Raw genomic sequence first — 22,720 nt, 5'->3', positions numbered from 1 at the left:
TATGTCTTCTGGCATCCTAGCTCCACCTTGGTCTCCAAAGCCATTGGTGTCGTTTAGTCCCATCAACTCTCCGTCTGCATCCTGGTTTCCTCTTCCAGTGGCTCCATCTCTGTCAGTCACCCCCCTGGTGTCATTGGCCAAGAATCCACCATGGCATCTCCCTCTATCAACTTCACCATGGGCTGTCATCCTGGCTGTCTTCTGGATTCTTGCCTGGCTACTCCTTCTACCATTATCGCCACCCTGGTATCTTCCACAGAAGCCTCTTCCTTCTTTGGCCACTTCCTTCCGCCCCAGAGCCTCCACCCTCCCTTCCTCAGTTCGAGTGTTACGGTGCATGGACGTCTTCCTGGGGGTGGGGTGGGGGTGTACTGTAACAGCTATGCTCAATTTTGGTTTCATTTTCATTGTGACTCAGTTCCTGTTTTGCCTGCCTTAGTTATCTAGTTAGTTTTCATTTGTTCTCAGTTTCCCTCCACTAATTTGTTGGTAATTCATTAATTAGATCACACCTGATTACACCTGCATTCTGTTCCTCTTCAGTTCCTTCAGTTCATCATCTGGTGTTGCTTGTGTGTAGATACACTGTTTTGTTATGTTTTACCTGTGAGGATTACCTAAGTTATCTCTGTTTAAATAAACTAAACTAATATTTTAACCTTCTTCATCAAACTTCTTCATCTTTGGACCCATAACGTGTTATATTATCTTGGCAGTAAATTATTTATAAAAAACAAATGAACAATGCTTTGAGTGTGTTTCTAATACAGCGGCTGAGGAAGTGGCAGAAAATTTTACATCTTTCTCTCTTCTGACTGTTGTAATCAATCTCTCTATTTTTTTCCCCTCTTGAAAAGTTGTGGAAAGTTATGGATTTTTTTTTATTTTGCTATTGGGGCAAATGGGAATATAATTATATTAAATTATATTTGCTGCCATCTCCTGTTCACCACTACAGAAATTTACCCAACTATGAGGACTTCCACTTCTGAGAACCTAGGTAATGTGAAAAGTGTCCATGAACAGAAAGTATTGTGACCACTTTTGACATTGACATTTACCTGGTATGATAATAAGCCTTCTTAATATTGAACTTAAAATAGAATTATCAGAATTTGAACATCAGGTTTTAATATTACTATTATATTTATCTCTGGATTTCATATAACAACCTGTGCCTGTATCCAAACATCACAAAGTGGCTGTGGAAGCACATAATCCAAAGTAAAGAATATCTTTTTCAATTTAAAACACCAAAACTTATATGACACGTACCTGTGTGTTTCTGCAGTCGACGGAGAGCTGTGGAAATTCTGATGCTCTTCCCTATAACAACACTTGGACAGATAGAGAGACTATCAGAATAGGCACTGATATGGCAGAAATAAGGGGTGGAGTTGAAAGCTGATGCTAATGCGCAATCAGAAGTTCCACAAGATATCTTGCAAAATAAACTGCATGTTTATTTTGTTCACAAAACACCTGCACTTCCAGTACTCCAGTGTCCCATCTCCATGCTACCCATGTTTATATCAGTCTCAGACTGTTGACCTTTATATTCTCTTAAATGCTTAACATAAACACACTAAAAAGAAGACTGTGAACTGTACACAGTACGTTCAACTTACGAAAAAAGTGTAACTGAGGTTGCGATAGTGACGCTTGTTTCGTAAGTTGAATATTGAAGGCATAGGACGTAGCATAAGCGTTTTGAACTGCGAAAGGCGTTACACTTTCTTCGTAAGTTGAATAAAGAAGGCAGTCTGGCAGAAGCTAGTTATTTTACTTATATTTTATAATGTGTTAAATATGGATATTTTTCTTACACAAATGCATCGCTTTGCTTCAGAAGACCTTTATTAACCCCCCAGAGCTGTGTGGAGTACGTTTATGATGGATGATGGATGGATGCACTTTTTTGAACTTCAAACAGGTGGTTTCCGTGCACTGCCATTATAAAGCTTGGGAGCATCAGGGTGATTATTAATATAACTCCAGTGATCTGAAAGAAGAAAGTCATATACACCTAGGATGGCTTGAGAGTGAATAAATCATGGGTCATTTTCATTCTAAAGTGAACTAATCCTTTAAGTGATTAATTAAATGATGATTGTTCGATCATTGAAGACAACTGATGATAGTGAGCTGAATCACTAAAGGAAAGAGAAACACAAGAACTACAACTGACTTCCAGCTGTACAAGACTGTCTTCCTCTGAAAAACGACCCCATAGGTAGTTTGTGCAAGCAGCATATTACCGACCTAGTGTTACAGTTCAAAATTAGAGCGCATTATTATCTTATAAATAACTGCAGTCTCGTTTGTCGGTGTGTCGTTATTAAATGACCTTTAATTATTGTTACCAATAAAAAATGCGATGAGAGGGAGGAGTGACCAAACAATTCACTGGGTGCTGTAATACAGGTATGTTTTATTTATTTTATTTTATTTTATTTTATGTTTTGTTTATTTTTTTAAGTTATCGTTTTCATTGTCTGCAATTCATGTGTAAGCACGTGCAGTTTGACATTTTCTTTACAAATAAAGTTGCGAACGCCACTGAACGAATGTGATTTTGCCATAACTGTTGCTCGATCCTGTTATCCCTGCTAAAAAAACAAACAATAGAAATCATCAGAAAAGGTCTAATGGTTTCCACTAAAAATACCACTACAAACATTACAACCTTAATCTATAGTAAAAGTGACCACAATGCTTACTCTATTTATACCATACACCATACAACTATATAATATGCAGAAAGAAAAAGCTGAAAACCATCAGAAGAGCGAAAACAAAAAGAATGATTAGATGGAGATGGATGACATTTATAGCAGTATGCAGTAAGGAACATTCTTTTATAGTATATCAGCTAGACTTATAACGACAAGACATTTCTAAGCAATAGCCTATCCAAAATAGTGCACAATCAAGCAAGGGGGAGCTATTAGAATTTAAGCAGGTGAAAAATAAATGGGAGATAAATTCAGTAAATTCAAGTAAAATCACAGGCTTCTCTTATCCCGTGCGAATGTGCCACACGAAATTCAGAGATTCAGGGGAATTTCTAAATCAAACAAGGTCCCCAGATAATACTAATCCTGTGCAAATAGAGCTTAAGGCGCATTTGTTACGGAAAAAAACGCCTAAAAGAAAACATGACCAGGTGTTGTTGGTTATGTTTTGGTAAAGATGTAATATAAAGTCTGTTATCATCAATTTTCTATTATTGATTATAACAGTCCTGTAATTCTACAGCAAGAGCTCCAACAGTGTTAATGTAGCAAGTAATGTAAAGAACTAACTTGACTTGAAAAGTCAAGAGTCAAGAGCCCAAGTAAAACAAATAATGATCTCCATAATGGTGAAACTTCTTTTCTTTGGCTGAAGTCAGTTGTAGTTCTTGTGTTACTTTTTTTCTGTCCTAGTTGTTCCTCTTTCTTCAGTGATTCTGATTGTTAATATCAACTTCATACCACTATAACTTTAAGTCGAACACACCTTAAATCTGCAGTGGTCAGGTGGTACAGGGGCCATGTGCTACAAGTCGTAGTTCTCAATAATCCACAATAATCTTTTTTGTGTTTATGTCAAGCATTTAAGAGAATACACTTAAAATCTAATTAGTTATTCCATCATGTGCAATCAAACCAAACCTCTATAAATGTTCCAGAACGCTGCAGCACGTCTTGTGTTTAACAAAAGGGCCCATGTCACACCTCTCTTCATCTCTCTGCACTGGCTACCACTTGCTGCTCACATCAAATTCAAGGCATTGACGCTTGCTTACAGATCTACCACAGGCTCAGCACCCGTCTACTTTCTCTCGCTCTTACAAATCTACATCCCTACCAGAAGCCTGCGATCGGTAAATGAGGCTTGTGGTACCATCACAGAGAGGCACAAAATCGCTCTCCACAACATTTTTGTTTATTGTTCCTTGTTGGTGGAGCGATCTCCCCGCCTTCATCCGGAATGCAGAATCCCTGGCAATATTCAAAAGACAGCTGAAAACTCATCATAAAAAAAACTATGCTTTCACTTCCTTTAATCCCTCCCTATTCTAGCTAATGCTACTTTAAGGAATGTCTGAAACTTGCACTTCTTGTGTCATTTTGTCTATTCACGATGACTCGCTTGTTGTATTCCTCACTTGTAAGTCGCTTTGGATAAAAACATCTGCAAAATGAATCAATGAAAATGTAAATGTACTTTAAAAAAGCATGCAAACGGATTGCCTTTAAAAAATAAGTAAAGTGAAATAGGAATAGTATGTTGTACTGACAAATGTTTAGTATAGTTCATTTACACAAGAGTTCTAACTACAAAAGAACTGTAGAGAGTACTTGATCGTTTATTTTAGATTTACACTTGTCTTAGTGTAGCTACCATTGTTGTGTTTTGCATGCTGAATGTTGAAGTCTGTGTGTGAATATACTGAAGCATGGTCAATTACAAAATATTGTCACAAATATAAAGGGATTATATCAACCCACTTATAAGTTTTACATGGTGTTTATGACATAAGTGTTATAAAACTATAAAAAAAAATCATTATGCGAAATGGAAAATAGACTAGTTGGTGACTTAGAAGATAGATCACCTTTTAAAAGCAACAGATGTATTGCTTCCTTTCCTTTGAAACCAAATAACTGTGATTTCTTGCTGCATTAATAAAAAGAGAATTACAATAATATAAATGAACTTCCAAGTGACCAACCAAAGTGAACACTGATCACCATAATGGTGAAATCAACATCAATTTATGGTCAGCTTACGTGATGTTCTCTCAAATGTTTCAGTTTTATTGACAATTCAGCATTCAAAATGATTGAATGAAACTAGAGAAAAAATGCAGAAGTGGAGGAAATGAGTGAAAAGTGATACATGGTCAATGCATATATTGCAGTATATTGAAAAATATAAGCACTAGTTTCCCATATGGAGATGTGCAGAGATGTAAAGTCCAGGGGTCAGAAAGTAAAAGTCCTGCCATATTTTTTATTCCACCCACTGAATCAGTGTTAAAGTTAATGAGATAATTACGTGATAAATTGAGTGATGATTGACCATTATTGAAGACACCTGATCTATGGATCTATGGATTCCTTGTGTCATGCCGAATCCGTAGATACCAAATTTGTCAACATCGGATGAAACACGTGTCCACCATTTTGAATTTTGTCATAAATTGCAATAACTTTTAAACAATTTGACACATAAATGACTGAACAGATTTTCTTTATTAATCCTTGTTCCAAAGTTATAATGCTGCAAACTGTGCTGCTCTGCTCTGCTCTGCTTGATGTTCTGCTCTGCTTGCGGTGCCTTCGGTGCTTGGCCCCGCATTGCTGCTTGCAGCTATATTTAAATATATTTTTGTTCCGTAAGGGGATATGCAGGCGTTTTGTCAACATTTTCACTCTGATCATTCAATCAGGAAATAAACATGTAGTTTATATATCATGCAGAACTTCTGATTGCGCATCAGCTTTTAGCTCCACCCCTTATTTCTGCCATATAAGTACATATTCTGATAGTCTCTCTATCTGTCCAAGTGTCTTTATAGGGAAGAGCATCAGAATTTCCACAGCTTTCTGTCGACTGCAGAAACACACAGGTATGTGTCATATTACAAGTTTGGGTGTTTTAGATTGAAAAAAGATATTCTTTACTTTGGATTATGTGCTTCCACAGCCACTTTGTGATATTTAAATACAGGTTGTTATATGAAATCCAGAGATAAATATAATAGTAATATTAAAACCTGATGTTCAAATTCTGACCTTTGTTCAATATTAAGAAGGCTGAATTTAACTTAACAGATCAGGTAAATGTCAATGTCAAAAGTGGCCTATAGTGGTCACCTTAGCACACTTTCTATTAATTGCCATTTGTCCATTAGTTTGTTGCAGTGTTTAATGCATGTTAGTGTTGCCTTTGCAATTGTTAAAACCTTCTCACTTTTACCCCCGGTTTCACAGATAAGGCTTAAGCTAGTCCTAGACTAAAATGCATGTTTGAGCTTTTTTAACTGAAAGAAACTTCAACTGACATATTTTAAAATATGTCAGTGTCTTTGTTTTGTCTCTTGATACACACCAGTAATGTTTTTTTCTAGGGGACGTATATAAAAGTTACTAGTTAATTGAACTAAGGCCCAATCCTAGCTTAGTCTAAGCCCTGTCTGTGAAACCGGGCCTTAGAATGTTCAAATTTGAAATTTTGACACAGATGCTGCGTTAAATCAAACCATGTTGTAATTAGCGTAATTACCATAATTACGAGATGACAACCCGTGACATTCTACTCATTTTACTTGTGCTTTATTCCAATTCACATATTATTCATTCTAAATAGTATTCGAAATTAGAATTTGTGTGTCCCAAATCATAGTATGTTGAAATTAGTATCCCAAAGGTATCTGGATGGTTTAGGGGAGAGCGGGACACAACCTAATGCTTTTTGACTTTCTCAGTTTGTGTAAATCTACTTAGGGTTCAGAGTATTTCTTTTTTGCACATTAATTTCACATGTCTGATACAAATATGTGGCTTTGTTTCATTATAGCAGTGTATACATTATATTAAATAATTTTGGAGTTTTACACTGAACACACTGCAAAACACAGCTATACAGCATTGGTCAAAACAATACAGGCAAACAGATGAAGAAACATTCAGAAAAACACAGAGCTGAACAAACACTCCCTCCCTCCACTCACAGCTCTCACAGAACATGAGATAAATAGACGAGCTAGTACAAATGCTGTACATTTCTGGAAATAATGTTTTCTAAATGTTCAGGTTCTTCCTCTCAGTCTTTATTCACCTTTTTTTTTTTGCCTCCACGGTTTCTCAACAGAAATTCATAAAAGTTAATTATGCCAATTATATCAGTAACTGCACTGTAAAAAATCAAAGGTTTGTTGCCTTAAACTTTTAAGTTTTCTCAACTTTTGATTTTTTACAGTGTGTATAGAATAGCATAGTTCTAATAGTGGGGCACACTGTAACGCACACTGTAAACATTTTTTTTTTTCTAAAAATGAATTCACTCAACTTAACTTTTTGAGTTATCTTTTTTGCACTTACTCAGTTAATTTGTATTTATGTAGAATATTAAGTATGTTCAACTTGCCAAATTTAATGTTGTTTGAACTTATAAAGTTTAGTTGGATTAACTTTATGAAAGGTGAACTTACTTTTTTAAGTTTTCAGAACAAACGTTCCCTGTAAAATATGTTTTTTGTTCACTCAACTTAACTTTTTGCTAATTTCCACTGACTTTTAATTACTTAAAATATTAAGTATTTTCAACTTGACAAATGTAGTTATTTAAACTTACAGTTCAGTAGTTTTCAGTACCAAAGTTCATGTTCATGTAACCTAATGGCTTATTTTATTAATTCAACCAAATAAATAATTATTTTATTTAAATTGTTCTTTCATGTCAATTGTAAATAATTATTTTATTTCAAATGTTTCAACCATGTTTCAGTTGAGAATTTTATTCCTATTTAAATTCATTTCTACTGCAAATAATAATTGATCTGATTTCAGCCACTGAAACATCAACTGCAAATCAAATCAATTACATTTCTCAAGATCTGAGCAGAGGATGATTAAACAACTCCAAAAACAGCTTTACCATCTTAATCATTACAGACAAGTTTGACATTATTTCTTGCATAAATTGTTTCTAAGAATTAACAGAGGCTAATTAATGTTGATTTTATTTGTATTGACAATTTTTGTAATTTCAAATTGGGCATTTTGACACACTTCGACATCAACACTCATCATGCAAACCTCAACAACGGTGACAAAACAACTACTAAAATTCATACCGCAATGTATGCTGGGAGCCATGGTTGAGTTTTGATTGGTGCACCCAGAATGCACTGCAGCATGAAGGTTTTTGTTGATTGTCACCATTGCTGAGATTCATACGCTGATTCTTGATATCAGCGTGTGTCTGAATAAGGCTGTAGTTCAAAACTTATTGTCCAGCATGTTTTATAAAAATTCTTCAACTTATCTGATTGTTGTGACACTGCTGGAACAAAAGCTGCAGTATCACAAGATCAGTAGAAACGGTAGAGACACTAATAACACTAAACCATAACAATCAGTGATGACGTTTCAGATGTGAACAGAGAAGCAAAACACATTTTGTTGCTTATACTATTAAAAGGTAGCAAGCATCTGATCTCTAACTTGTTTTTAACACAGTGTTAAAGAAACTAAAAACAAAAGTTAACTGGAAAATTCAAGGATCAAGAGCACAACTAAAGGAAACGCTATTCACCATAATGGTGACTTCAAAAAATGTTATTTTCAATTATAAGTAAATAAATAAATAAATAAACACTAGTAAAGCTGTTTTAGAGTTGTTTAATCATCCTCTGCTGAGATGTTGAGAAATTTCATTTAATGTCAATGATTCTGTGACAAAAAATAACCACTTGTTAATAAATTTCCACTTCTTGGTTAAATTTATGAGTGCCTTTAGTGTTTTCAGCGATGTGCAGCTTGTTCATATCTGTTCACATCTCAAAAAATGTCTTTTGGGGTTTCATAACCCTTTAAATGTGAAGGATTTTAACTTTGACAAGATGATTGACAGGGCAACTTAAACGGTGACAGCATGCATGTACTAAATGACAGATTGGTACGTTAAAGACGGAATTATGAGAAAGTGGCATGTTCAGCTTGCCTACTCTTCTGCTACACAATCAAAAGTATGCACTTTTTCCTCACAAATGGCATATTATATATAGGTGAATTGGAATACAGTGTTGGACATGGAATTATGCGTTTTTATGGCAACACTATCAATGCCAAACTGAAGCTGTAGCTGTCAGGTGGTACAGAGGTCACATGGCACGAGTGGAAGCTCTCAGATAAATTTTACACATACTATAAGGATGTTTTACTAGTTTACATGTACTATAAGGATGTAACTCAGGGTAATTCTGACGTGGCATGAACAAACCGAGATTCTTTCACTTTTTCCAGACACATATTAATCTGACTTATCTGTCACTTGGAACATGAACTCCTAACAGATAAAATGTCGTCAAACTGGCTGATCAGGGGCTCTTCTTTCAGGAAATCAGATCTCATTATAAGATGATTCAACAGAGTTGAACACTGGATACTTGTCACACTTAAAAGAGAATAGCGAAGCGATGACATTAGATACAAAATACTGATTTAATAGATATATTGTTCAAAATGAAAAAAGTGACACGTTAGCAGATCAAATTGATACTTAATGTTGACAAAAAAACTAAAATTATGTTGGAAGGTGCAGCATAAGACATATCTGAATGCCTGACTAATCACTGTAAATTCCCCGGTATTAAAATAACACCGCTCGGTGTTCATATAGGAACCATCAGCAGGATGTTAAAAAATAACATTGAAACAGTGTTAAAGTTCATTAGATACTTAAATGATTAACTGAATGATGATTGTTTGATGATTGATGACACCTGATGATAACAAGCAGAATCATTAAAGGAAAGAGAAACACAACAACTACAATTTAGACGCACACAGACAAGAATCAGCGTATGAATCTCAACAAAGGTGACATACTTCATGCTGCAATGTATGCTGGGAGTCATGATTTTTATACTATGGTGGCTCCAAGCATGAATTGTGGCATGAAGCATGTCACCAATGTTGAAATTCATATGCTGATTCTTGATGTTGGTGTGTCTGAATGATGCACATTTTCTAAAAAAAAAAAAAAAAAAAAAATGACAGCATGCATGACAGCTAAATGACAGAGTGGCAGAGATGTAAAGTCCAGGGGTCAGAAAGTAAAAGTCCTGCCATATTTTTTATTCCACCCACTGAAGCGGTGTTACAGTTAATGAGATAATTAAGTGATAAATTGAGTGATGATTGACCGTTATTGAAGACACCTGATGATAACAAGCAGAATCACCAAAGGAGAAAATCACAATTTTAAGTCACCATCATAGAGATGAGTGTTTGCTTTAGTTGGGCTCTTGACCCTTGACTTTTTAACATTAGATTTAGTTTGGGCTGGACTGAGTCGTAACAGCCAGACAAGCAAAGAAAAAAAGATGATCAGGTGTTGTTGGTTTTGTTTTCACATAATCATTATTTGACCTGAATCACTGAACTTATTTAGAGCCCAATCTCTGAGTTAGATTTACATTATTGATTACAGCAGCACTGTGATTCTACAGCAGAAGATCAACTTTTTCAATATAATCCAAAGGATTTCTCAAAAGGTGTTCTGACCAAAAAAAAAAGTAAGTCATTTAGAGACACAGACATCAAGAATCAGCCTGTGAATCTCAACAGTGGTGAGAATAATAAAGCATGTTGCAGTGCATTCTGGGAGCCACCAATCAAAATTCATCCATGGCTCCTATCATGCATTGCTGCATGAATAAATTATGAGCTTAACTGTCTTAGTAATTTCCTTTATTGTCACTATTTTTATTTATTTATTTTTTTCTGTTTTTATGTGACTTTTTAGTAGCTTGTTTTCTAATGTTCAGAGTTGATCTGTTTATCAGAATATGTTGCTTGTCGCCGTTGTTGAGATTCATACGCTGATTCTTGATGTCGGTGTGTGTCTAAAAGAAAGCTTTTTTTTTTTGTTCAGAACAACCTTTGAGAAATCCTTCAGATTATATTGAAAAAGCTGATCTTCTGCTGTAGAATCACAGTGCTGCTATAATCAATAATGTAAATCTAACTCAGAGATTGGGCTCTAAATGAGTTCATCGATTCAGGTCAAATAACGATTATGTAAAAACATAACCAACTCCACCTGACCATCTTTTTTTCTTTGCTTGTCTGGTTGTTACAACTTAAAAGTTACAAGTTAAAACAGCCCGAACAAAATCTAATATTAAAAAGTCAAGGGTCAAGAGCCCAACTAAAGCAAACACTCATCTCTACGATGGTGGCTTAAAAATTGTGATTTTCTCCTTTGGTGATTCTGCTTGTTATCATCAGGTGTCTTCTATAATGGTCAATCATCACTCAATTTATCACTTAATTATCTCATTAACTTTAACACCGCTTCAGTGGGTGGAATAAAAAATATGGCAGGACTTTTACTTTCTGACCCCTGGACTTTACATCTCTGCAGAGTGGTATGTTAAAGATGCAATTATGACAAAGTAGTATGTTCTGTTTGCCTACTCTTCTGCTACACACTTAAAAGTATGTACTTTTTCTTCACAAAAGGCATAGTATATATAGGTGAATTGGAATGCAGGGTTGGGCATGGAATTATGCCTTTTTATGGCAACACTATCAACGCCAAAATGAATCTGTAGCAGTCAGGTCAGAGGTGTAGTCAAGACTGAGACCAAGACCATTCAAGAGGGAAGTTAATGAGATAATTAAGTCATTAATCAAGCACTAGTGATAAACACCTGCTGTTAACAGACAGAGAAAAGCAACAATAACTGATCATTTTTCATTGTGGCTTGCCTGGCTGTTATAACTCAGTTACAAAATAAATTTTTTGATTTTCTCCTTTGGTGATTCTGCTTGTTAACAGATCACCTTCCTGACACATTTACTGTGTTAAAATCATTAACACAATGAATGTGTCAAAATTAACAAGTGTCGTCCCTAAACTCACACACTGATGTGTAAGAATTTAGCCAATTTGAGTCGGTTTTTAACAAATGCTTTTTGACACAGTGAATGTATCAAAATTAACACAAGTGTTGTCCCAAAACACAAGCACTGATGTGTAAGTGATGTTTTTTGACTTGACAGAGAGATCATTGCAAATTTGATCTTCATGTTCAGAAGTAGCACAGGTGTTTTATTTGTTGTTGTTGTTTTCCTCTTTCCTTCAATGATTCTGCCTGTTAACAGCAGGTGTTCATCACTAGTGCTTGATTAATGATTTAATTATCTCATTAACTTCCCTCTTGAATGGTCTTGACTACATCTCTGAGTCAGGTGGTACAGAGGTCACATGGTACGAGTGTAAGCTCTCAGAAAAAAATCGTTTACTATAAGGATGTTTTTACAAGTCAGAATCAGGGTAGTTCTGACGTGGCATGAACAAACTGAGATTCTTTCACTTTTTCCAAACACATATTCCTCTGATTTATCTGTGTCTGTATCTGTGTTATCACAATATATGTACGTCACAATGGTGACATACTTCATGCCGCAATGTATGCTGGGATCCAGTCATGCATTGCAGCGTGAAGTATGTCACCATTGTTGAGATTCATTTGCTGATTCTTGATGTTTGTGTGTCTAATTTTGTTTTCCTCACAATGTATTTAAACATCAGAATTCAGAATATTTGATCACTGGCAAGAAAATGTTGTTGGTGAAAATCTATTAATAATGAACAATCACTTTTGCTCATTGATGCTATTAGTCAATAATTTTTCTTTTTAATGACGAAAAATAAATCACCTGATCATTTTTGTTTATGGCTTCCTTTGCAACAAAATATGTGTTTTAGTGTAAGCACTGTTACAAAGACCAACAACTGCCGAAATACATGAAACACCGATCGCCCTAATGGTGACCAAACATTTTCAATATAACATAAATAAATAAAGTCAGTCTGGTTTGTAATAAGAGAGATTTAATGTCTTTTCAGTTGTTTTCATCTAAGGCTGTGGCTGGAAGTCAGTTGTAGTTCTTGTGTCTCTCTTTCCTTCAGTGATTCTGCTCATTATCATCAGGTGTCTTCAATAATCAAACATTAATCACTTAAGTATCTAATTAACTCTAACACTGCTTTACTTTCACAACTGTGTTACTTTAACACCTTGGTTCCCATATGAACACCAAACAATGTTAATTTAACACTGGGGAATTTACTGTGATCACTGCTTTGATTATCACATTTATCAAAGAGGTATGTGGCAAAAGCTATCTGTTGCCATTCCTGTTAATCTCAGTAGCATGTGAACTCCAGAAATGCGCCAACCTGTTTGATTTCGAAAGTATTTTTGATCCAGTCACCTATAAATGCCACTTGCATAAAATAATTAAAATTAAAGTCCCCCTGTAGTCAATAATTGTATTCCTTAAAACCTATTCATCGAAAATAACATTCACTGAAATAACATATTTAAACATTTTTTTTCCTGTGAAAAAAAAAATATATATCTTCATGCCTAAAAATAGCTTGAATGTAACTGTAGTGATGAGATAATCAATGTGACCCGGCCTGATTGCCTCCAAAATAACAAATCAATGTTTTGTCATTAATACAGAAGTTTTGCATTACCAAGTCCTTGAAACTAAACATGAGAACAAAAAGTGTTGCATCAATCATTTATCATGTGTAATTTCAAAACTGAGAAGTACATACAAATTTTTGAACTACTGTTTTATTTGGACACACATTAAGAACCAAGAATCAGCATATGTATCTCAACAATGGTGACAATAAACAAAAGGTTTCATGCTGAAATGCATCCTGGGTTCCACCATAGTACAAAAATCCCAGCATAAATTATCACCACTGTTGAGGATTGTATGATAAGTGTTGCTGTCTAAGTGTGTATGTTCAGTAGTAATAGTTGCTTAATTTCAGCATTGTTTAACTGAATGGTTTTTATGTTTTTTTTTTTTTTTTTTTTTTTTTTTTAATAACAGTTTTGTTATCCCTGAATCTCAGTCAATAAACAAACAAGCAAAAAAAAAATAATAATAAATAAAAATTTGAATGATGGTTGACCATTAACAATGTTCATTTAAATGTCTTACAAGCAGGACATACTGATTTGCTTTTTGGTTTAATTGACTTAATCTCTTAATTATTTCATTAACCTTAACACTGTGTTATTTTAACACTCTGTAGATTGGGTCAATATGTACTTTGAGCAATGTTGATTTAACTCTGGGGATTTTGCTGTGTACCTGCAACTTTGTAGTAATCCTGAAGACATTGATTAGCTCGTTCAGTTGTGTTTAATTAGTGTTGGAGCTAAATTCTGCAGGAAAGTGGATCTCGAGTACACCCTTGCTTCAATTAAAATATGCGGATTCAAACATTTGAAGTCACCATTGTGGTGATCAGTATTTCATGTAGTTGGGCTTTTGATCCTTGACAGTTTTGTCAGTTTTTCTCTTGCTGCAGTATTGTTGTGTCAGAAAGATTCGAAACATAATAAGATGATGTTGACTGTTAGTTAAGGGTGGCATCATTAGAAAGTGATCTGATTCTCTTATAAGTTATGTTTTTTTGTTAATAATGTAGTTGAATATTTTGCTACTGACCATGTTAAAATTAGATTTAATGGGTATTATTTCAAATACACTGTTTGGAAGTTAGTCAGGGCAACAACAAACGTCTAACCAATCAGCATTAGGGGGCGTATGACAGTCGAGGAGAGAGAATGAGTAAGAGGGAGATTTGAAAATAATAAAAAAAAACAAAAAACTGCAGAACGAGAGATGGGACACAATACAAAACAGCTCAAAAGAATATCACTGGAATGAAGGTTTATGACTGGGCAAGCGCTTTAGAACTCGCGTTTATATTAGAAAAGCTTTCCAGCGCTGGAGAGAGCTAAGCAGGAAGGCCTGAAAACAGACGCGGAGGCTGCTTTGATTCCTTATCATGTGAATAAAATTGGGTTTTGATTGCCTTTAGCTGCTGTGCTGTTTGCGACTAACAATGAACACTTGTTTGCATTTACTCGTGTACTATACGTTCATTTTTTGTGCTTCGTTCATCATCTGCGCTTTATTTTTCGTGAAGCATTTTGTTGCGCGTCAGCTGTGATAAACAGACATCCACTCGCATTGCGTGTATATCAGTGGCCAGATAGTGAGAGTTTTGCAGTTAAACTACTGCACACTGACGACTGTTAGAGAATGAGGTGTTTAGCGTCATTGGTAGTGCATTCGCCTTGCATGCCAGCAGCGATCGGGCTGGGGTTTCGAGACTGACTCGGAGCAGGGTGGTGTGAGTTTTGGAAGTGGAGCAATGAAGAGAGGGGTGGGTTTGTTTGGGTTGATTTCAAATATCAACAGTGTTCAACAACGAATTTGAGAAATCATATACAGCACCTTTAATGATTCAATTCCATAATTAACACAGTCATGAAATAACTTTTTTTTTTAAAAAACATTTTAATGCAGTTATTTGACTGTTATTAAACAGACATGTTAATACATTTTTTCATCAGTTTCTTTCTTTATCTGTGCAAAATTAGTTTCTGAAATAATCTGCAATTGTAGAAGAAAAAAAAAAACTAAGAAAAGTCAAGGGCCAAGAGCCCAACTAAAACAACACTAATCACCATGATGGTGACTTTTCAATAAAACATCAACATAAACCTCTGTTAATCTCAATAAGAGCGTTGTACATGTATGACAGAAATAAAGTCAAAATGGACTGTAATAAGTGAAGATGTAATGCTGTGAGCTATTTAATCCTCCTCTACTGAGATCTTGAGAGATTTAATGTCTTTTATCTTCAGTTCATCTAATGCTGTGGCTTAGTTTGTGAAAGTTATAGTTTGTGTTTGTGTTACTTTCTTTCAGTGCTTGTTCACAGCAGGTGTTTGAATGCTTGAAAGAATGTTTCAGGAACATCATACTAACTATTTAAAAAATGCTCCTATAACATTAAGAAAACTGGACATTTAGATGTTTCCCAAAACAGAATGTTTGGGAAATGTTCTTAGAACAAAAGTTTGTTAGCTGGGACTGTGGAACACACCATTGAATCACTTATGTTTTTCTCATTCACAGATTGTTGATAATGGATAAAGGACAGCCTCAGCCAACGGTCCAGACCAACATAACCAACCAGACGCAACAGGTTTCCTATCAAACCCAACCAGGTCAGCGGACCCTCACTCGGATATTCAGTTCAGAGACTATTGGTCATTGGTAACAACAGTGGTTCAATAATGTAAAGTGGCCACAATGCACTTCCCCCACAGACAACAGTCATGACATCCAGCGTAACCCAAATGGTCCAGACATCTGGCATGGGTGAGAGCTGATGTTTACTGTGTAGTTTAGAGGAAAACAGTCAAATCCCCTGTGTTAATGATGTTGGTTACTTATTGATGATAAACATGTAATCATCATCTCATTAACTGATCTCATTCAGGATCTAATCTCTGATTTTATAGGTTAGGTCTTATGGTTAGGTTAGGTTTTATAGGTTAGGACTTACACCCCAGTGATGATAGAAGCCCTGTGACTGAATATCTGGATATTAAACAGTGTTGTGATAAGGATGTTTAAAAACAACTCGTCTACATACATACATACATACAAATGCTGTTTCATTTAGACACACAGACATAAATGAAAAAAAATCACAAGAGCAACAGGAGATTTGAAGCTTGTGGCAGACGCGCCCAAGAGATGATTCGCCTTGTAATTGGCTGAATGTTAGTTCACTCAAATATAAGTAACAAATCAGAGAACATGGGTGGAAATATTGGCGGTGGGTCAAAAAAAAAAAAAAATCACCTGTGTCTAACAGTTGCTGCTGAGCGCCTGTTTAAAGTCATATTAAAATGCACACAAAGGAATCTATAAGAGGCATCAGAATTTTTATTTTGTAAGAAGTATCCAATTCCTGACCTTAAGTATTCAACTCCAGAATTGGAATCGATTTCCGCTTCCCTAACTATAACTAAAACAGTCCATTCTTCAAATAGACGTGCTGTTGGTGAGTGTCGATGTCTTGAGTTATTATAAGACTCTCTGTTTAACTGCCAATTAGGATGCTTCGGTGTAAGACTATAAAATGAAAAGCAAAAGTTTAAAGGATAATATTTCCCTTATCTCAAGTTTGAAGAAATTCTACAGCTTTCTGGTTCTTTATGTTTTCTCTTTCAGCTCCAACAGCAGTTTACAACCAACAGCCCACCGTCACTCAGCCTGCACCTGCCCAGGGTGAGCAGAAAAGCCATTAGAAGTTTTCAGCATGCACATAATGGATCTGTATAGAGTACTATACTGGAGATTAATGATCATATTACATGTATTTTTCATCAATATTTCAACTTTTCAGTGGTAGTTATTCAACCACAACTGACTGAAGTTCCTGGGCAGACGAACTGTCCTTACTGCCACCAGCAGATCATCACAGAGACAGCATACATCAATGGGATGATGGTGTGGTACATCTGCCTTCTTCTTGGAATTTTAATGTAAGGAACGATATTCACCAAATTCTCATGTACAGACTTTTTACTATCTGGAAGAAAAGAAAATCAGATTCAGACATATATTGGAACTTATATATCATGTATTTAAAGATATTTGTATTTACACATTTATAATGATGCAAGTTAAAACATTTAGGGTGTGTTCAGACTTGCCAGGTTTGGTTTGATTAAAATGAACCCTGGTGCGAGTGCGGTTCATTTAAAACACACCAGAGTTTATTTAGAAGCAGACCATTACCCATCTTTTCAGCTGTCTCGGTCCGCTTCCAAATGAACTCTGGTGCGGTTCAAATGATATTATGAATGCAACATGGACCAAAGACATGTAAACAAACCAAAAACAGGAAGATGAGACCCTAAAAAGGACAGAATGCTCAAGCATACCTGATTTTTTTCTCGTCATAGTCGTGATGTTGCCAATCACAATTCGGTACAGGCATCAGAACCATGTCTCCTTGCACACTCGAAACGCGGAAATTATGTCCAAACCAGAGGTGTAAAGTCCAAGTTCAGAAAGTAAAAATCAATATTTTGTTCCAGTCACCTGGATTTGCTAATTAGCACAGTCTTTCAGCCAGGAGGAACACAGCAAAACCTCCAGTGTTAAATTAACTCTTATCAGAGTGTATTTGGGACCACACTCAAGAGTGTTAGTGTTAAAATAAGAGTAGAATCTCCTTTCGTGATTCTGCTTGTTAACATCAGGTGTCTTCAATAATGGTCATTCAATTAATCACCTAATTATCTCATTAACTTTAACACTGCTTCAGTGTTCATTGAGCACTCATGAGTGTGGAGTCAAATAAACTCCCAGGAGAGTTAATGTAACACTGGAGTTTTTGCTGTGTGGGTGGAATAAACATATGGCAGGACTTTTACTTTCTGACCCCTGGACTTTACACCTCTGAGTTTGACACTTCGAAAAGTTAATAAAGAAATAGTACAACTGTATGAATTGACATGATTGCTTTGTATGATGAACAGATTTAATTTAGTTTTGTATTCACATATGATTGAATTGATAAAGAACCACTAATCACAAAGGTATATCACGAGAACAGAAAACTAATTTATCAACATACAATTTTTTCTTTTCTTTTTTTTCTGTCCAGGATCTGGCCATGTTGTTTGATTCCATTCTTTGTGAATTCCTGCAAGGATGTAGAGCATCGCTGTTCAAAGTGCCATAACCTCGTCCATGTGCACAGACGCTTCCAAAGATAGCTTATTCTGAAGCAACGAAAATCAGAACGACCAAAAAGTGGCAGCATCTTTTCTAATTCAAAGAAAAATAACACCATGACGTGGGTTTCTCTTTCCTTCTTTATGAAAATATATATATTAATACTGAATATCACTTATCTCTTTTCTTGTAAAATTTATAATAAACACTGCAGGATCGTGTAATGTAATCAAGAAAAATTGTACTACTTGTTGCCATTTTTGCATCTGTTTATTTCTGTGTTTTGTTTATTTGATTAAAATGATCTTAATCTAAAGGTCTGCAATACCTTGTTTTCCCCAACACTCCCCCTTAACCTCTTAACTGTCACGATCCCGCTGGCGGGACACCTCCCAGCCAGCACACCCATGTAGGCTCTACATGGTTTAGCCCAGATGAAATGAGCATTGTTCAGAGTGCACACTACAGGCTGTTAAATGTAACACTGAATCAGTGTTGGAGTTAATGAGATAATTAAGTAATTAATTAAGTGATGATTGAGCATTATCGAAGATAGCTGCTGTTAACAAGCAGAATGAACGAAGGAAAGAGAAACAACAAGAACAGAAAAAATTGAAACACTAGAACTACAACTGACTTCAGTCACAGCCTTAGATGAAATCAACTGAAGATAAAAGAAGACATAAAATCTCTCAAGATCTCAGCAGAGGAGGATTAACCAACTCTATATACAGAAGCTTTTATTGAGAATTAAGAGAGAGAGTTTTTTTGTTGTTGATTTTTTATTGAAATTTGTTTGGGTTTTTATGTCACCATCATGGTGATCAGTGTTTACTTTAGTTGGGTAGTTTGACTTGTCTTTGTAATGTTAATGTCTCTGCTTGCTGTAATTGAGTTTGTTATAACAAGAGAAAACACAATCTGATGCTGTGACTGCTTCATGACAAAAATATCATCATTGTGTAGTGGCTTAATTCACTGATCTTACGACTGAGTTAAATATCTCACTAACTTTGTTTTATTGTGATTCCCAACAGTGGTGACAATAAAAAAAAAAATAAAATAAAAAAAATCAGATCAACTCTGTACATCACAAAAAAAAAAAAAAAATCTTTGTTGCTTGTCACCATGTGTTGATTCTTGATGTCTTGGTGCACTTAAAATACAAAACATTTTCTGTGTATTAACTTAAAAATCAGAATTCCAGGTTATCATAGTACGATGTCACGCTATTGCAAGGCTACAGTAAATCATGTGAAACTAACAGCTAATATTCTTAGAGATTTGACATCAAGCATTATCAGTGAATCAGGCTACTTCATGATGACTATATCATCGCCAATAAGCAGCCAAAATCATCTGATCAGAGTTTCTCCTGCATTTTTTGCTACAACAAATGTCTATATTTTTTTAAAGTGAAGGTATTTGATCATAATAATTCAGAAAATACCTATAAAATCACAGTGTTTTTCGGTTGATTTAAATTAGGATATTTTACTTTAATTTTATGGTCTTTGTTTGGCAGCCTCTGCTGCTAGTCATTGACCATTTTCAATACGATTTCTTTAAAGTGAAGGTACAGCTGTCGAAATCCACCCCCCCATATGATGAGAGATGTTAATGCAGTGACTTAAAAGATGCTGATTCTATACTGTGTGGATAGAGTTTAACCAGCATCAGTTTAAATTTTCATTTTTTGCCTTTGCCATTTTTTATGATATGAAATAAGTAAAGACAGTAATTTAGCAGTAATAGTATAAACCACTGTCCAGAATATGTTCAACATGTGTAACACTTCATTGAGGCATGAATGCAGCAGTAAAGGTTTGTTGGAAATCTCAGAAGCGAAGACCAGGAGACTTGGATGTATCTTCAGCAGATTCTTTATTGAGAACACATGCTGTTGGTACCTGCTGTCATCAAGTCTAACTAAAGCAGTGCACATTGTAGTTTATATACATTTTAGGGGGCAGTGCTTAGGGATAGAGACAAAGCACCTGGGAGATGACATTAAACAAAGCATGCAAATGAAGTATTCAGGTATAGGAACCCGCCCCAGACTCTAGATTCTTGAGTGTCGCAAGTCCTAATCCAATCAGCATAACTATTCAAAGAATGGGACAAGGGCTCCAAGAGCCATTAACGACAAAAGGTGAGAATCTCAGTAATCATTAGACATACAATAAAGAGAACAGGAACTGGTAGAAAACTCTTGCTGGAAACTTTAAACAGAATAATTCATCTACCTTAAAATGCTAAATACAATGTACTTCACCTTAGTATTTCATGTGATGTTATGTCAGGACGTAGGATCTGCAGATCTTAAACAGATTCTTAAATTTGTAATCCCACAGGTTCAAGGTTCAATGTTAGGCCGCAATATTGGAAATCTTTCCATTTTAAACCAAAAAAGTGAGCCAACTGATATCATAGTGGTGAGAATAATAAAGCATGTTGCAGTGCATTCTGGGAGCCACCAATCAAAATTCATCCATGGCTCCCATCATGCATTGCTGCATGAATAAATTATGAGCTTAATTGTCTTAGTAATTTCCTTTATTGTCACTATTTTTATTTATTTATTTTTTCTGTTTTTATGTGACTTTTTAGTAGCTTGTTTTCTAATGTTCAGAGTTGATCTGTTTATCAGAATATGTCACTTGTTGCCGTTGTTGAGATTCACAGGCTGATTCTTGATGTGTGTGTGTCTAAAAGAAAGTTTTTTTTTATTCAGAATAACCTTTGTGAAATCCTTTGGATTATATTGAAAAAGCTGATCTTCTGCTGTAGAATCACAGTGCTGCTGTAATCAATAATGTAAATCTAACTCAGATTGGGCTCTAAATGAGTTCAGTGATTCAGGTCAAATAATGATTATGTAAAAACGTATATTTTTTTCTTTGCTTGTCTGATATTAATACTAATATTAAAAAGTCAAGGGTCAAGAGCTCAACTAAAGCAAACACTCATCTCTACGATGGTGGCTTAAAAATTGTGATTTTCTCCTTTGGTGATTCTGCTTGTTAACATCAGGTGTCTTCAATAATGGTCAATCATCACTCAATTATCTCATTAACTTTAACACTGCTTCAGTGGGTGGAATAAAAAATATGGCAGGACTTCTGACCCCTGGACTTTACACCTCTGCATAAAACATTAACATCTAAACCTCTGTTAATTCTCAGTAAGAACTTTTGTTGATGTATGACAGAAATAAAGTCAAACTGGTTAGTAATAAGTGTAATAATGTTTAATGGCTGGACTTCAGTTGTACTTGTGTCTCTCTTTGTTCTGTTCTTCTTTTTTCTCTTTCCTTCAATGATTCTACTTATTAACATCAGGAATCTTCAATAATGGTAAACCATTGCTTAATAAATCACTTAATTATCTCATTAACTTCAACTGCTTCTTGGGCTGTTGACCTTCATGTTCTCTTAAATGCTTGACATACACACATTAACAAGATAAGTGTGGGCATCCATAATACAGATTAACCCCATGTTTGTGTTAAATTCAGAAATAAAAGAGGTTCAGTTTCAGCCCTATAATGAGCATAATGTTTGTTTAGAGGTTTGTGTGTGTTCTTATAGTAACAAATAAACACTCTTGTAATTGGACAGGAAGGCTTGAGAATGAAACTTGATACATTACTAATGGATGCAGGGACTACAACGTATATGTCTTTGTGGGTTTGGTGTTTTATTCTGCTGTTCTACAGGAACATTGTGACATTTAATGATAATGACACTTCTTTAAAATAGAGTATAATAATTATTTTGTAAGTGAAGTACAATAATAGCGAAGGTTGAGCAACCACTGATATATTCCTCCAGGCAGTGAGGACAGGTAATGTTGCTGGTTAGAAGCTAGTATGCCATCTAATGTTTAAGCAAGGAAACACTCTAATGCTTTAAAAAAGAGTTATTACAATTCATTCAGCTTCTTTCAACTTCTAGTGATTGCTTTAAATTTCTCAAGCATGTTTAACTCAGTTTTTTACTGACAATCATTTGTATGTAATCAACACATTTATGCCAAAAATATTATTCAAAGTAGTTGCGCTGTCATTGCGTTATTCTTTCAGATTAATTAAAAATGTAACATTGTTAAGGCAGTTATCACATTCATTCAACTATTTTAAACACTGGAATAAAAGAGCACCAACGTAAGCAATAGGGTAGAGTGGGGGAAAACGCCCCCCACCTGTTTTTCCCAAAATAACCACTAGAGGGAGTCAAGATACATTTTCACTGTTGCTATGCACTACGCTTGACAACGGGGATAAACAAATCTCCTTGGAGAAGCTGACACCAGCGACGTATTTGAAGAGAAGAGGATTACATAGTAAG

The 22,720-nt window shown here is 35.2% G+C and overlaps 1 protein-coding gene and 1 long non-coding RNA gene across 5 annotated transcripts in view; one reads left to right on the top strand and one right to left on the bottom strand.

The window, feature by feature from the left end:
• The window catches only part of si:ch211-202h22.7 (lipopolysaccharide-induced tumor necrosis factor-alpha factor homolog), a 95,576-nt gene that overhangs the window by 61,350 nt on the left and 11,506 nt on the right, over positions 1-22,720 (bottom strand). The gene's annotated exons all lie outside the window — the stretch shown is intronic.
• LOC127516815 (uncharacterized) lies at positions 5,552-22,004 on the top strand. Its single transcript, XR_007931094.1, has 5 exons — positions 5,552-5,620; positions 15,750-15,841; positions 16,857-16,913; positions 17,032-17,170; positions 18,301-22,004. It is a non-coding gene; the product is annotated as an uncharacterized LOC127516815 (long non-coding RNA).

The sequence above is a fragment of the Ctenopharyngodon idella genome, chromosome 1 (assembly GCF_019924925.1).
Source record: "Ctenopharyngodon idella isolate HZGC_01 chromosome 1, HZGC01, whole genome shotgun sequence".
Classification (NCBI taxonomy): Eukaryota; Metazoa; Chordata; class Actinopteri; order Cypriniformes; family Xenocyprididae; genus Ctenopharyngodon; species Ctenopharyngodon idella.
This window is presented reverse-complemented; position numbering and strand designations above follow the sequence as displayed.